We start from the raw sequence: 6,053 nt of genomic DNA on the forward strand, positions 1-6,053 counted from the left end.
TTAAAATGCATCCTGTACAAATGCAGTGTGTAAATATTCAATGCCTATGGCTGGATTAAAGTGTCTACAATAAACACAGAGCAAGCTAAAAGCTGCATTTCTTCTTTTTTGTTACATTTTGCTGATTTGTTTGTTCAATTACTCGGTCCCATGGTGTGTTTAATACCTGTCCGGAGGTGAAATAAAATGTTCGCTTACATAAAGACAGCATTGTTTTAAGGCCACAATTAACATGGTGTATATTTAAGACCAAAATAAAAAAGGCAAAGTGATGCTAATTGGATAATTACGTGCCGCTTTTGAATTAAATGTGCTTTAGTTTTTAGCGGCATATGGAAATGGTAGATAAGAAATATGTTAAAACGCACCAGACAACAAGAGATCACCCTGAATTCTAAGCGTCAGCTGCTTATTTTCAGTAGGTATACTGCACGCATTGCTTAATGAAAGTTTTCGTTCTTCTTTTGTATTTAGAAATTAAAATTAATATTCTTTTCAGTGAATCGATTCGTGCAACTAAACGATCCTTTCAGAATCGTCCTGAGTATATTGAATTATGTAGCCTATTTTGATTACAGAATTATAAAATTCAAATTACTATGTGTGTCATGTTAATTATATACTTGTTAATTACACTACGTACGCAGAGCTGACCTCTTTCAGACGACTATACACAGTTATGCCAGTAGGGGGCGATAGAGAGTTTCTCTTGGTCGTTGAACGAAGGATCACTCGCAGTGAACGAAAAAGAACGAATCAGCGCAATCACCGCCATATTTTGTTCACTTGAGATTCGTTCAAAAACAACGAATTTAACTGCTATTACATCTTATTCTAATTAAACAGATCCTTGTGATAACCTTGCTCATAATTTATTTGTGACCTTATAAAAACGTTTTATTTCCACATGAACCGTATTAACTCGCCGCAGGAAACAGATTTGCACTGCGTCCCAGGCTGCACCTGTAATTAGTCCCACTGACTTTGCGGCGACGTGATATTTCCTTCGAGTTTTCTGCACATCAGTAGAACAAAAGAGTGTGAAACCGCCGACGCTCCCTGTAAGCACACAAAGTCCGGAGGTTTTCTCAAAATGTCCAGTCTAATGATTGGGGTTAAGGTTATGTCTGCGAAAGCAGAGCAAACACTATCTTTGTTTGCCTTGGTGTGTTTGCACTGATCTGCTTTTAGGGGATATTTATCAGACAAGCTCAATTTTTGATTATCTTACTAGAAACTTGTTTTATCTTTGAATGCCAGCCTTAACTGTTTGAAATGATTTGGTGTTGGACTTCAGATAAGTATTTAGTTCTTGGGGACATTGCTTATGAATATGTGTTTAATTCTCACTGATACGCTTTCGGTACTCCGCTGTAGTCTAATTCACTGAGTCCGAGACGACTGCCTGTGGTTACGGTCTTTCTTTTAGCAAGATAAAATCATTACACGGCGCATTGCTTGTTGCTCCTCCCTATTAAAATGTGTGGTTTTAGGTTTGGTTCCTGAAGCAATTTTAAGTTCAGAAGGTCAAGATATGCCTGTGAAATCCTGCTGTTAATTATTGCACGCGTTTTGCAGGGACAGCCTGGTCGTTAATGTTACCTAGGACAAACTGGCTTTTCATTAGCGTGATTTGGAGATGTAATAATGGGATTGTTTTTGATGAAAAAGGTAAATCTTTAAAAAAAAAAAATCACGAAGGTAATTCTGGTCATGCAGGCCCACCAAGGACTCGGCGCCTTTGCTTATGGAAATGTGGCGGGAACTGATTTCTGTATTCCTGAGCAGTAATTACGTGCCGGGATATATGACCAGACTTTCTCGTGCAAGCCTACCATGTGCCTTTAAACGTTATATCATTTTTTTTCTTCATGCTGGATTCGTATCTCAGATTTTTCTTCAGTCAAAGCAATTTATGAAATAAAGTGGAACAAGGAAATTTATATCACAGCAGTAAAATTGTCATTAACATACAGATGACTCTGGGCGTATCGTTAATTAAATTGAATTTGAGTGCCCTCGGAACAGCTTTCCAGTTAGCCCATGAAGAATGCTTTGCTTGTGTTGCTGTGAACAGCTGAGACTTCGTTTAGGATGCTGTTTGTCTTGCACTGTTTAGTCATTGGCAGAGTTTCACTCAGGACATGATGCTTAAAGTCCTCTGATGTCATCACGTTCTCCAAAATGACCCTTTCTACCCTCCAGTTACCGCAAGTCCATCTGGTGAACACGGATTGGTGGCGAAGCCTCATCAGGGCTTTAGCTGGAAGACAACAGGTGTCAAAATATTTGTTTTAATATAGTCAGTGTTTAGGACAAAGGAGAGTTTACATTAAGTACTTAACATATGTTCCAATAGAGGCTGTTTTAAATAAAATAAAATAAAAAAGCCCTGGTATTAACATGTGGGAACATAGACATGTGTCTCTGTACATTTTGCACGATTACCAACTATAGCGATTTTTATAATGGTTATAATGGTTTTATAATCTCAGAAATTCTGGTCTCTCTGTTTTAAAGTCATAAACATCTTTAATTGAATCTGCTACTGAGTTCAGATTGTAGGCAAATGTTGGGTTCCTGGTTCACTCGACATATTCAAATCTGCATTCCAGAAACGATTCCGGGAAGGATTGCACACGATCTAGAATGATGAAATATGTCATCATCCTTTACACAACAGCCTTACTCTGCATGTAATGAGAACTTCTCTGCTTTTACCAATGGGTGAGCCGGTGACCCTGAGGTTCTGTATGTATGGTCAGAATCTTCCCCTCTGATGTCCTGGGGGCTTTGGGTAGGTGGTGATACTTTTGCATCGGGCTGTTACTGAGTGGCACAGTGACTCACTCTTTACAGATGGCAGATGTCCAGCGAAGCTAGCCTTAGAAGTACAGTGGTAACAAGGCCTGTGTGTGAGCAGGAGTCCATCCATCCAAGCTCAAATTTCTGGAAGTACCTGCCTAAGTAGAGCAAGCAAGTGGCCAGAGCACAGAATTCATGGAAAAGTAAAGCTGGGTTGATGATTTTAATGTATGGGTGGTTTTATATTACTAGTAGATGATTACTAGTTGTCTGGAATTCATACCCAGTGCTTGGAGATCAGATTTTGTCTGTGGATCCATGACATTAATTAATGTGTAATTGTCAGTCTACTATCCCGACGTTTCCTTAAGAAAATACTTTGCAATGTTCCGGAGTTGCCATGACCTGATAGTTTCCAGTTTATATACCAAGATAGGCTGTGATCAAAAGCCCTTGAGCAAATTGCATAACCTTCTTTCTCTTCGGTAAAATGTCCTGCTGTATAGTTGGGTAAGAATTTCAGGTTTTGTCTCACTCAGAAACACCACGGGGGTAGTCGTCGTGTGGTCTCCTTGTCTGTGGACCCCAATTCAGTAATGTCAGATCTGCTGTGTAATGGCACTTTGACATATTTACTCTAACTGTAACTCCTCTTCATCATGTACACAACACACCAACATCCTCGATACTCTCAACTTCCACAATGAGTGGCATCACTGGTTGCTCGACCTGGAGGGTTTATAGAACAGGACGCTTTCCACGTGGCCCGTCATATAGCTTCAGTCAAGAGTGGGCCAGTAAATTGAAGCAGGGTGAAACTGTTATTATTCTCTCCTATATCCAAGTCTCGTCTCGGCACTGATAAACAATGCCAGGTTGTCTTATGGACCCCAGTCCAGCTGTCACTTCCTGGGAAATACCCCATGAAGTGGGGATCAGCTCTAGACCCAATGTGTGGTGAAAGAGCAGCACTAACTGCCCACTACATAGTGTTTATGAGCCTTTAGATATGTGTTTTTTAGAGAATCAGTCGTATCTTTTTCTGCTGTAAGTTTTGCTGCCTCTTCCAGCAGGGGTGTAAATAAAACATGACAGTTGACCCCAGTTTTACCCTGCCTGACTCTAGGGGTGTGTCATTCTGATTGGCTGAATTACTGGAAAGAGAGGAACAGTCACTGTTTCAAAACACCATCTTAGAAGAGCTCCAGCCAAAATGCATGACTGATATGTTGTCTGACATCAAAATGTGCTGCAATGCATTCAGCATGATGCTGGCGGCTCTGAGTTGGGTCCAGATGACCAACACAGAGCTAGGTCTAGTCTTGTTCTCTGTCGATAATGCAAACAACAGATGGGTGGTGGGGGGGTTAAATTTGTCAGTTTACATTTAACTGAAGAAAGCTGGACTCTCTAGGTCTCCATCTCATGGGAAGAATTTCTTTTCAGGCTTCTGGGCATTTTATGTGCAACCTAATAAATGATACCATAAGATGTATACTGCTGTATAAACATATTCACTATCGCACATGTAGATATTCTACTGCTGTCTCAAGCACTTTTGGATTACATGCCAATCTGCATTTCATTGTACTTTGTTGTGCAATGACAAAGTTGAATCTAATTTAATTGAAATGCTACATATTAAAGAGAACTCAGTTTCAGTGAGAGTCCTGCATTTTCCATTGAAATTTGGCAGACTTTGCAAATGAGAGAATGTTACTGAGAGTATCTATGACTATGATGTGATGTGGGGAAGGTACGGATGTCCAAGTCCTCAGCTCGTCTGTATGTTACTGTGAAAAGAACGATTCTACGTCCCTGTGAAAGAGAGAGACTGTTTGGAGTGAATGGCTCACAAGTTTACAATTTATTGCGTAAATGCATATGGGAATATGGTTAAGAGGAGATTTGCTGCAATGTGTTACATGTGCACGTACAAAAACATAGATATTTTTTTTTTTGTAACCCCCCCCCCCCCCGGTTGTCTTGCATAATTGTAGCTCAAAGTCTCTTTCCCAGTTTCTTGCTATGTCTTATTTGACAAAATGCTCCTAGTCTCCGAACATCTGCAGATGTCTTCTGGATCACTAACCAACTGGGTAAAGCTGTTTTTAATCGTTTGAGGTGTAGCAGGCAGCGTAGCGATGGGGGGAGATGAAAGTCAGTGATGTCTGCATGAAAACAGAGCTGTAACTGGGGATTAGAACCTGAAAATCTAAAGTAACAGGCAGGTTTTTGGAGAGGCAGGCATTTTGACACACAGGTTCAACCTTTTGTGTGAATTAAGGTCAATTGTACACAGAGATGTAATAGGAGAACCTACAATCAATATGGTTAATCGTTTAATGTGGCAGAGTTGATTAATAGCTGTTCAAGAAGCTGATTGCAGGGAGAAATTGTCTCCTTGAATGTGTTATTATGACTTATCACAATCAAATATAATTACATCCTTAAGGAAGCATAACATTATAATCATTAGTGATTTACAAATTATATATCCTTAATCTTTCAGAGTTTTTAAAATTTCATGATCAAAGTTAAATAAATATTTTCTTTCATCTTTATGTAAGAATACTCAACTTGCCTTTTCGCCAAAATTTGTGTTCTCTAACACCGTTGATTAACTGCACATTAAAAAGTTAGCTGATTGCTGCTAAGTGCATATTAGTTAGTGAGTCTTTTGACAGTCGGACCTGCCAACCCTCCAAAGTTCCTTCCAAGTTCAAAGGCAAAGGGGTTTGATAATATAATCTGTCCTCAATTTGTTAGACATTTGTCAGCCTGGTATATTTATATTATTTATGTCAGTTTCATTATTCCTCTAATCCTTCTTATGGACTCTGGAACGATTCAGGTTCAAATTTCTGTGGAACCTGTTAATAGTGTCTGTTTAAGGGCAGTGTGTGGCTCTGTGGGTGTGTGTGTAGGACCCAGCCCACCATCAAAAGGTTGCTGGTTCAGATCTCGTGGCTAGCAGAGTGATGCCACCGTTAAATCCTTGAAGAACCTTAACCCTTATTTCTCCTGGTGTGCTGAATGCTGCTTGACCATGTGCCCTAACCCCCAAACTTGTTCTCGCCTGTATATCTGGGATAACGCAAAACCCAATTTCCCTATGAGATAAAGAGGGAATGAAAATAAATAAATATATATATATATATATATATATATATATATATATATATATATATATATATATATATATATATATAAATTAATTAATTAATTATACACACACTCACCTAAAG

General features: G+C 39.2%; 1 long non-coding RNA gene across 1 annotated transcript in view; it reads left to right on the forward strand.

Annotated features, from left to right (window-relative positions):
- The first annotated feature begins 842 nt into the window (after window positions 1–842).
- LOC111849727 (uncharacterized) overlaps window positions 843–6,053 on the forward strand; it is a 75,371-nt gene continuing 70,160 nt past the window's right edge. The window contains exon 1 of the long non-coding RNA XR_002839624.2: window positions 843–1,061. This is a non-coding gene — a long non-coding RNA (uncharacterized lncRNA). The remainder of the gene's footprint in view (window positions 1,062–6,053) is intronic.

The sequence above is a fragment of the Paramormyrops kingsleyae genome, chromosome 4, assembly GCF_048594095.1.
Source record: "Paramormyrops kingsleyae isolate MSU_618 chromosome 4, PKINGS_0.4, whole genome shotgun sequence".
Classification (NCBI taxonomy): Eukaryota; Metazoa; Chordata; class Actinopteri; order Osteoglossiformes; family Mormyridae; genus Paramormyrops; species Paramormyrops kingsleyae.